Here is a 12309-nt window from a genome sequence, read left to right as displayed (position 1 = left end):
TCGTAGACAGGCATTCTAACCGCCTGTTAACATGTACACCCTGGGGTGTGACCTGTTGTTACATAGCGTACTGATGGACCCCCCCCTCCCCACATACACTCACTGCACTGTAGTATCCCTTTCGATGTCCTCGATCTTAGGCCATTCCGACTACCTGTACATCTGTAATCTCTGTGACGCGTATTGTAATTGTGTAATACTATAATGATGATGTGCACATAGGCAGGGGTTCTCATCCACACACTGGCAACTGTGTGTGTGTCTCAGAGTGTGTGCTACTGTGTCTGTGAAACCCTGAGTGTGTGGGTGTGTCTGTGTTTGCATGCTGTCATGGCAGTAGGTATTACTGCTTCCCAATGAGAAGCTACTACTTTACCCTTGTCATCCACCATACCACTCTTTTACTTCCTCCCCACTCCAGGTAACTATACCTGTGATGTCACCCACTATGGATGTGATGGGTCTGAACACAGTAGCTTACTACACAGTTATCATGGCCTTGGATCATTACAACAGTAAACATAATTGAAACATGGGACAATATAACTGTGATGTGGAAGCTACAAAGTGCATGCAGGTATTGTCATACTGACCTGTGGGTAGTCAACATGTACATATGGAACACTAACTGCAAACACTGACATCCCCTGGCACATGCAACTATACCTGAAAGAGGAAGGCAAAAGGTCAAGATCAACATGCTATTAGTGTTGTTACATATGATACATACTCTCAAACGTACAAAATGCATTCTAAAACTGTAATACATGGTATGTCTGCTGCCTGTCAACACCACTCAACAATATTAATCTACAATTGTCTGCCTAGTATGTTCAACCTGTGCATCACACCATATGAGCATGTCCCTGCACCGATGGTGTGGATGACAGTGATGCTGCACAAGCATCATCATATGCAAAGGATGATAATGTTTGCCAGAGGCCTAGGCTGCAGCATTGGATGGCATAATGTGTGTGCGTCAGGGCCTGTGATATCATTGGGCATGTGTGGATGTTATGCATGTGTGTTTCCGGTGTGTGTGTGCATGCATGCACACCGGTCTGGCATGTGGCTGGCCTACACATGGGGTATTATTGACAGCTGCAGACTGTACAAGGCAGGTTTCACAGTTCACGGTGTCCGGCCACGGCCACATGACCTGCGCCTGCCAGGGGTTGCACGGGCACTACCAGGCAGAGGTCCAGATTGGGTACTGTCTAATGGCACATGTCCACTGGAATCATCCAGAACCATGTGCACGTGGCCTGCTGTGTCCTGGTGAGGACTGCACAGCACCAGCTGCACTGCTGCTGCTACTGCCACTATGGGAGTGGGCATGTGCAGTAGCATGTTCACATAGACCTTCAACAGGTGACGTAGCTGACCTACGTCCACATGCCTGACGCCTCACTCCCACCAGATGCTCCAGTACAGACATTCCACACTCGAGGATTGACATGCCACATTCAAGGACTCTCACCATGTTACCCAATCATCTATCCAAAAACATCTGCAAGATGATGGTGAGCATTTGCAAGTGCCTGGATGTTGTCAGTTAATGAATGGACAGCAGCACTCTGAAGCCTCAAGACCTTCTCTGTTGTGCCGTTCAGCACATGCCTGTGCCTCCATTCCATACTGAAACATGTGTCTGGTGACTCCAGCTGATGTGCTTTGTCTCACAGGAGCATGTTGGCCAGTGGTCCTCCTACGAGCAGCGCTGAGCACATGCCTGTGTGGGACATCACCAGTCAGTTGACTGGGATCATGGTGTGCAGGCACACCTTCCATAGTCTCCACACTTCCCTGTTCCATGCTACCACCCACCAACTGTCCTTCCTCTATGGCCAGTGGTGATGGGGTATGTGTAGGCAGGGGAACTGTGCACGAGGATGAGGGGGAGACAGGTGGAATAGCAACCAATGGCACAGATTCAGCCCCTGACAACCCTGCCTGTGCCTCAATCATACTATCATCATCACTGCTAGAGTCTGTGTGGACACTAACATCAAGTGGACCACAGGAGGGCAACGCACCTACATCAACACCTGTGAGGGGAAGACAAGAACTGTACATTACAAGTTATACCAGACACACAGACACATACACACACAGACAGACAGAGGCACACAGATACACACACACACACAGACAGAGACACACAGACACACAAAAACACACAGACACAATGCTACATGCAGGTGATATGTCAGATGGCATTCAGCTTAGACAATTATAGTTTCAGCTTAGACAATTACAGTGGTAGTTATCATACATCTCTGAGTTGCACACAACAGCATGCATGTGTTATAGCAGATGGCATGCACCTTACACAATTATAGTGGTGGTTAGCATACATATCTGTATTGCACCATTTGTGTTAGTATCCTATGCCCCATACCTACAACACAATGCATGCACTTTGCACCATTGCACTGCACTGCCATGGTGTGTGCAACATACACCACATGTTAACAGACCATCGTTGACCTTTGTACATCTGCCACTGATGCTTTGTGTTGGCCACTGCCCCTATGTGTGAGGACATGAGCAGTAGGGTATGTAGACTGCATACTATGTTTGCCTGAGCCCTAGCTTGCATATCTCCCATAAAGCAGTGCATGTCTGTTCAACATTATTCCACCTACCCTTGAGCTTAGTCTAGACATTGTGCATGTGGCTGTACACACATGTTTGACATGGCTGTCCCTACTTTGCAATGGTGCCACAGACCAGCACAGGTTTACAGTACACCGGCCTGCTGTGTGGCGTATGACCTTGCCAATCACGTGTAGTATGACATGTCTTCTGCTGACGTGTTGAATGACATGCATACATGTGTAACACAATGGTGTCCTTTCCAATCTACTGTATGGTAATGGTGTCCCAATGCAGGGACGTGTTATACTATCATGGGCCTTCAGCTGATGCAATGTTGTCTGCCCACCATACAAATATGCAGTGACATACTGCACATTGAGCTGATGTGCATAGCCATGACTATGTTCACATACAATACATATCTAATGTGGAATGTGACCCACGTCACTGAGGTGTATACACACTAAACCCTAATGTGGAATGTGTGACACAGGTCACAGAAGGGTATATGAATGACACCCCTGCACATCTGCAACATATTACTGATGCCTAGCAACTATGCCCACACATGGCTAACTTAGCAGTACTCTATGTCCCACATGCGATCTGTGTACCTCACACACATGAGGAGCAGGCATGACAGTGATGTCTGACACCAGCAAGATGAATGTACTGTATCTGTGGCCTGATGTGGTTGTATGTGTATGTTGTGCAACACATGTATGCATTTGGATACTGTATAGGTGAATGCTTTCATGTCATGACACACTCAAGATGTTCAAGACATGTTATGTGGTGGTTTCATGTTATGCCTGTACAAGCTGTGCACAGGCCTGTATGATGTTTAGTGTTTCACATCTACAATATCACCACTACACAAAAATCATAGTTGTATTGTATCGAGCCAATGTACAACAGGGTGTACACACATGTACATCACTTCTACTGTGTGTGTTGCTTCATGTCTCTGGCCATCCTCCATGGCCATGTGTACACATATTCTGTCTAATGGTTGTGATTGCCATCTTATTTCACATGTCAGTGTTATCCCATATGACATACACACATAGATGTCATATGCTCCACTAAGGACAGGGTTATGGAGACAAAGGGTGGTACGTATGGGATGTGAGACATGTTTTGCAGGATAGTTGAGCAGTGTTGCAGTCAGCCTACTACATGTCATGGACATGTCAGATAGCACATGACATTGTGCGACATTCATAGCAAGGGTATAATCCACAAGGGTGTATCTTGTGGGCTGGTCATACTCCAGCTCCAACACATTTAGAGTGTGTGCACACATATGCTCTCTGTACAGTACTGTTCATATTCCCAACATGTGCAATGCTGATATGTAGTACCTGTCCCTACACTGAAACACACCTCCACCATTGTATTCACTGTTGTTCACACATCTGGCAATGACAGTTTGGAAGGTTTAGTTTAGGTGTTTCATATAGTCTTCAATTGTTTCACATGGGTAACCACTGTGATGCATTGCAGGTCTGACCAGTGTCTATTAACCGAACCACCATACATTATGTGTACATGTGTTATGGCAGATAGCATGCAATTAATATGTTCCATGCATTATCAAGCCTGGTAAATAATAACAATCTCACCTGACACAGGCTTCTGTTGCTGCAAAACACCAGAGGTACCTAAACAGGAGTGTCACAGCAGTAAGATCATTATTCACACATGTGTGATAGCTACAGTGTGCAATGTCCATGTTAGCACATAAGCCAGTACAATACACTATACTATGGAGTATGCACATCTGTGCATACATAGAGTAACAGACTATAGTACAGTAACACATGTAACTATGTGAAATATAGTTGTGTCATATGTGCAGTAGTGACTTACCAGGTAACTCCAGGCTCGGTGGTTGAGACACACCCACCTCCACAATACCAGCTAAAGCTTGTGGATGGAGGTCTGCAGGTGTCCCAAGATTGGCCAGTAGCTCCTCGGTACATGTGAGTGGTGGCTGGGTGAGTGGCCCCCCACCTGTTGCACCTTGTTCCCTGGCAATTGCATTAGCACGCTGTTTCACCTGTCTTATGAGGTCAGTGCAGTGTCGATGCACCTGCTGATAGGTGCGATTGTGCCCACCAACATCATTTACCCTCCTGCAGAGTCCCTCCCACAGGGCATCCCACTGCTGTGATTCCTGTGGCACATGGCTGAAGAGTGTTGTATGGTTGTCGAGGAGGTATGGGACGAGGACCTCATCCTCCAAGTGGCTGTATGCTGGCAGCCTGCTACGTGGCATACCTGGAAGACATAATGATGGAGACAGGTCACAGTAACTCACAGAGAAGTACAGAAGTACAGCTGAACATACATGTGTATCACATTTATTAAGATTACAAATATGTCTTTGCAAATCTACATGACACTAACACCACTGACATGTATAAGTCACACACATTTGACACTTACTGGTGACATGATGTTATCGTCATATATGTGTGTGTCATGTGATGACATTGCTCATACACCATGTGGATGTTGACTTGACATGGGCATGTCTGTTTGCCTGTTCTGGTGTCTTTACCTATCAGCACATGCCGGATGTGTTCACATTAATGCAATCGACCTTAATGCTGTGTATATGTCACATATATAGTCATACATAGCCATTAGGGACATGACCTGTGACCCTGCAGACATGCAAGCATGTATGTGTTTTGCCATATACAGCTACATGGCACTGCACAAATGTGTAGCATCCTGCCATGTATTGCCTGTGTTGCACATGTAGCTAGCCTGATGGTATTTGCAGGGTTGGATATCAACTATAGCATGCATGGTCATAGTGATCTAGTAGGCTATACACCATGGGCCATTTATGAGCCTAGGCAGACAGGTTACCTAGCTGTAGGCAGCAGACAGGTACGTTTCAGTGGCCAGTTCAAGCAGTGCCACAGAACTGATCCACAGGGTTACTGATATATTTGGCATGCGGTTATCACACCATGTCACAGAGAGGGGTGATGTGCAGCTTCGCTGGACAGGGATGCATAGCATGGCAAGAGTATGTTAAGTGTATGGGCCAGAGATCTGTCAGGCATGTTGTGATCCTTGTACTAGAAAGGTGGATGTCCATGAAGTATGTGTTTATTTGGGATCAGGATGTGTTAAGTGCAGCATGTTCAACACCTCTAGGTTGGACATGGCTTTATTCAGTGTAGGCTGCATGCTACATAGTGCAGCTAGGGATTGGGAAGGGCAGTGTAGGCCATCTACACATGGGCAATAACCCTTAAAGGAAATATGTGATCTATTATGGGTCACATGGGTGTTGAGTATGGCTGAGCAATTATCTCTATATTCCTGGATGGCACCCTGTCATGATTAGGGGTGCCACATATGACTACCTGTCTGGTGTGGTAAAGTAACTATCAAAGGAAAGAGTACTGTCCAGCTGCATCCCATACACACAGTTGCCATTATGTTGACCGCTGCTTAGTTGGTAGTTTATGGGTACAGGGTTTGTAACATAGGGGATGATAATGCAATACTTTGCTGTCAGATTGTGGCCATATGTCACACACCACACATTTGACACACTAAGGCCCTTCTGTATGTTGAACGCAGCAAACATTGAGTCAACTATTGCTCCTAGTTCATAGTCATTTGCAAACATCAATAGGCTGATGCCTTCTTTGTTTGTCTGTGTGGTATAGATAACAAAGAGGGGGTATACCAGGAAAGAACCCTGTATTACTGTGGCTGGCACTGGTTTGATGTGCGTATATTAGTCAGACACCTTCTGTAGTGTTGGTTCTTCTAGCAGTCCAGTTGCCAACCACTCCTGTGACATAGGAATATACACCTAGTTTACTGAGTGTAGCTGGAACACAGTACGGGTGATGGTGTCCTATGACCTGGCAAGGTCATGATATGCAGTGTGAATCAACCCTACTGTCATCTACATCTGTACTGAGTATATCAGATACGTTGCTCATGGTTCATGGGCTTACAGACCAGACTCAGCAGGGTAGTTGTGCACTATTTTCCATTATCAATGGTGTTTCCTCCTTTGTGGGGTGTGATTACTGTTGCTGTGCACCATTCGGTGTGTACACAGCCTGACATGGAGCTATGATTGAACATGATGTGTATGTGGATAGTTGATTGTTCTTACATTTGTGTAGGATACACCCTGGGATGTTGACAGGTCCCATGAAAGCTGTATGTATGGCTTTAGAGAGTGCAGCTTGTACCTGCATAGTTGTTATTACAGGGGCCCTGTAGTGTACATGGATATATTACTAAGTGTACCTGTTGGGAGGTGGGTTTAAGTTCTCCAAGACCCTAACTGGATGAATGGGTGCTATTTCTGTAGGTGCAGTACTTCCCATGCCATAGTGCTGTGCAGCACGGCAGGTCTTGTTGTTGCCATTATAATTAATGACACAGTATAGAATGCTCTGTTCTTGGCCTCATAATATGTGGCTGATTAGTTTCACAGTAGCTTTGTGTGGTTTTATATGGTGTATCTGCATCTTACTGAGGCTGACCAGGGATCACCTACACTCATGTGTGTTCACTCTTGCAACAGTTACTACCTTATGTGGTACAGTTTAAAGCGTGGTACCACCAGTTTGCCTTCTTGTTTGTGTTGAGTTGAATCCTGGTTCTGTTTCAATGGCACAATCACTGCACATATGTGACTGATTAAGGTTCATTTGTATAGGATTCAGCATTTGCGCATACATTGTCCATCTGCATGGGTGCCATGACACTCACCACCCTGCTCTTAGGAAACATAACATTGGCATTGGAGACTGACTATGTGTAGCATACTGTTAGCCCTGTTTGTGTGACTACTGTAATCCAGGTCATTGGGGTCAATGGAATCCAACATGCATTGAGCGCAGGTGTTGGTACATGAGGAGTCTTCCCAGTTCATAATGGAATAGTTGAGAGTAGCCATTATTATGGTTCTGTCTCAGACCTAATCTTCCCCATTACAGCACATTATGAAAGTTGGGAAATCCGTGGCCTGGTGGGTGATCTGTCGCAAGGTGCAATTTGAATTCCACTTTGGCACAAAGGTAGTTGCTCAGCATAATGCATCTGAAGTTATGCAAGTGCGACTAGCGTGGGGGTGTACATATTCTTCAGGAATATGGACTCACCTGTGGCCCATGTGTTCCAATAAAGGATAATGGGCAAGAGGTGAGGTATGTGTTATGACATGGTCATGCAGGTGTGCTCTCCGGAGCATTGAAACATGTCTCAGCCACTGCACAGATATGTTCTCCATGTTAAGTTTGACATATGTGTGTTCATATAGTGTTTCTGAAATGTATCATTGTGTAGCGAGACCCGCAGTTTATTGCTTGGCTGTCCCTGTAAAAGCAGTGGACCTTCACTTGAACTGTGCATGATGAAGGCACTATAGGGGAAGCATGAGCCCTAGGCAGTATTCAGATTCCAAGGGGTGACAGGTGCAGGCCCTGTCTGGCAAAGCATCATGGTCTGTCAACCATGTTATCCCAGGCGGACAGATACTGGATACCCTTTGACTTGCACCACTACACTAGACAATTGTGGAATACAATCCTTTTGTCCCTGTACTGCAGTATCATTCTGGCCAATGGCAGAATGCTACCCAGGCCTTGGGACATACCTGCATGGGCTACAAGACCTGGCAAACAGTCCAGGCTACTGCATCACAGGTCCTGCACAACAACATGGAATATGTCAGAGCCATGTGTATAGTTCAAAAGGTGGTCTGAGTGTATGGGTATGTGGCTAATCATGGCAGACAGGCAGCTGACAGTATGCATGCCCTCATATAGGCTGGTGTGTAACATAGTGCTAGAGTTGGCTTTCACAAATGAGTACTGTTGGGCATGTTTCCAGCCACGTGTTCTGAGGTGTGGCACAATTATGCAAACTATGTCATACAGTTTGTGTATTTCGGTGTCTGTCTCTTCCAGCTTGGGGGGGGTCACTTGTTTAACCAGATACTTAGAAGCATCTGTGAATGTGTGTGATTTCTGTTAGTGTGTGTGGGTGTCCTTACTGTGTTCTGGTAAGGGTATGTGTTGGTTGTGTTGATGAGATGCATGTGTTAACCTACACCTCATGACTGTCCAGTCCAGTCATGGCTGTAGACTGGACTGCTTTCCAGCTTAACCCTGTAGCTGCATCCCAAACAATATGTGGGGTGTGGTGTTAGCTGGGTTTGGCAGTGTACATGGCATAGAGATTACATTTCCCAGGATGGCCACATACACAAAGCTGACATTAGTAAACACCAGTAGCTGACTAGTGGACATGCCTGTATGAGCATTCAGTGCTACAAGTACCAAGTACTGCATGTAGTTTACGTATTGCTTATGAAGATGTTTTAGACAGTGATGCTCACATGTAAATATTTGTGTTATGGACGTGACAACATTGGCTATTATGAAAACATTATAGCTACCTTTAGCAGCAATCCTCCTCTGAGGAGCACATCACATCCTGTTAGTTGATTACAGACGATACAAGTGTCTACAGGTTTGTTTCCATCTCTGGATATATGCTCACATATCCACCAGGACAATGAGCTCTGTTGGGCACAGACTCCCACTCTCCAAACAGAGTCATGTATCAATAGACTCTGATGCCACTATCAACATGATCAGGATATAATCAGATAGTGTATGCCATCACCAATGAAGCGGCTAGTACACATGGGCAGCTGTCTCCTACATCTTACAGTCCTACTGCAGATGTTACAGTGGAGTTAAAAATGATATGCAAACTGTTTCATTACCAGTGCTGTGCAAGTGGCTGTTAGGTTGGCAATGAGAGGTTGGGCTACACAAACCTGGTAGTTCAACCAGTGTGTCTCTACTCTCAATATCCACTCTATGTAGGTGTGCACATAGCCATTTGGTCCAGCCCTGTAACAAGGGTCACTACACAGTTGCATAACAGGTACACATGCACAGCTGTTATTGATTGCAAATGATACTAGAGAGGTCTAGCCCTGTAACAAGGGTCACTACACATTTGTATAACATGTAGACATGCACAGCTCTTATTGCTTGCAAATGATACTAGAGAGGTCCAGCCCTGTAACAAGGGTCACTACACATTTGCATAACATGTACACATGCACAGCTCTTATTACTTGCCAATGATACTAGAGAGGTCCAGCCCTGTAACAAGGGTCACTACACATTTGCATAACATGCACAGATGCACAGCTCTTAGTGCTTGCAAATGATACTAGAGAGCTCCAGCCCTGTAACAAGGGTCACTACACATTTACATAACATGTACACATGCACAGCTGTTATTGCTTGCAAACGATACTAGAGAGGACCAACCCTGTATCAAGGGTCACTACACATTTGCATAACATGTACACATGTACAGTTGTTATTGCTTGCAAACGATACTAGAGAGGACCAGCCCTGTAACAAGGGTCACTACACATTTGCATAACATGTACACATGTACAGCTGCTATTGCTTGCAAATGATACTAGAGAGGTCCAGCCTGTAACAAGGGTCACTACACATTTGCATAACATGTACACATGCACAGCTCTTATTCCTTGCAAATAATACTAGAGAGGCCCAGCCCTGTAACAAGGGTCACTACACATTTGCATTACATTTACACATGCACAGCTGTTATTGCTTGCAAACGATACTAGAGAGGTGAATATGACGTGTTATGTGCATGGATAGGTACCTGGCTCTTCCAGTTATCTTTGCTATCATGCTGCTAAACTGTCAGATGAATACAAATGATATGTGTCCTGTTATTAAGTATTGTAATTGCCAATAGACATAACTACTCTTTGCATAACATAACAGAACTGCTATGTAGAATAGAATACAGATCTGCCTAATATACTGTACATTACACAGTTATTGGCACAATATCCAACAATGCACACCATATTTGCACGTTAAGCCCACCTTTAACATGTTCATCTTACTTATACACCCATACATATGTCGACTGTTACAATATATCGACACATATTATCCCCTGTTATAGCGCATACTTGTTGGAACAATCCTGACACTGACAGTGGCTGGAAGTGAATTGGTGGGTTCCAAGCCCATATCATCCCTTGTAGTGAATGTGGAGTTTGCCTTGTGACCTACAGCAGTACACACATAGAATACTACAAGCATTACTACTGCTCAACAATACATCGCTACAAGATAGCTATTTCCACTATATGCACTGATTACACTGTAATTCTTACAGAACAGGTACTACATACACAGACATACTACATGTTATACATACCTTCTTAGTAATTTGAGGTGTTATTGACTAGTATAATACTTGTGTTCGGTTCATTTTTCAGTGTTTTGTACTGTCCTACAGGTAGATACAGATGGTTTGAATGTGTGACAAGGCAACCTTTTATAGTTACAGATCAGTAACATGTGCTATCTCGATAACCAATTGGTGTTCCTAAGTAGCTAATTACATGCACATCAGCTGCGCTGCTACTGCCTTAGCCAATACCATGGCTACAGTGGAGTATAATTGAGTACTCCACTTGTGCGTTGTCATTTTGCCTTACTTGTGAGGAAGACAGCGTGGAAGTGTTGTTTGGAATCTACTGCAACAGCTGTATGGAGCCGAACAGTAATATATTGTGTGTAATGCCTAGAGGATTTGGTCTAAATGTGAGTACTGCTGTTATATTTTAAACATTGCTACTTGTGCAGGGTTTGTCTGTATCTAATACTTCTGCATATGTTTCAGTCTGGCCAGGATGTTTGACTAGCTCAAGGCTGCATAGCTATGCATATAATGTTATGGGGTTTATAGTGTGCTTACCAGACATATTTAGTTTGGTGTTACTGTGTATCATAATGTGCTGATAATCAATACTCGGTAACACTTCCTGTGTACAAACCTTTCAACCATCTGAAACGGGATTAGTTCATACAAACCCTGTTACTTCAGCAGCTGTTCAATTGTATAACAGCAACTATTTCACATAGGGCCATGTTAGTGTGTCTGTGTCCAGGTATGTTAAGATTTCAGCAGATGTTGTACAGTAGTTGAATAATTGGTTGTAATTATTTTGGTTGTGGGGTAGATGTTTGGTGTACATAGCACATGCAGGTGTGTAGGAACCCCTTTTATACAACGTCTATATGTGTGTGGGTGTTCTTTTCCTATGTGAACATCTATCCCTTAGTGGACTAATACTATGGTAAATTCAGGGTGATTCATTAAGGCACTGTTAAATGCTTCCTGTATAGCATGCAGGTACTATTAGTCCTTGACTCCTATTGGCAATACATTGGAATGTAATAAAGTTTTGCAAAATGAAAGCTGTCTGTGTATTTCTGTCATGGATATTTGCAGTCATTGCAGTTGTGTTGGTGACTGTGTCCATAAAACACATTTTTAATAGTGTATTGGCATATACTCTTCATATGTTATGTTCATATTGTTTGGGGGGGTGGAATGTCTGATTGCTATGGTCCATGTTATACTCAGATATGAACACTTTGAATGCTGTCTATAGATATGTATGTATGTGTATATGTATATATATATATATATATATATATATATATATATATATATATATATATAAACATAAAGTGCAGGGTTTGAGTCTCACAAGGGATAATTGGCTAGGCTTAACATGGCTCACAAGGGCAGTTAGCTTAGCACTAACCTATGAACCACCTATACACTATG

Source organism: Protopterus annectens, chromosome 8.part0, assembly GCF_019279795.1.
Source record: "Protopterus annectens isolate FY-2018-M chromosome 8.part0, PAN1.0, whole genome shotgun sequence".
NCBI classification, from domain to species: Eukaryota; Metazoa; Chordata; order Ceratodontiformes; family Protopteridae; genus Protopterus; species Protopterus annectens.
Note: the sequence above shows the minus strand (reverse complement) of the source record.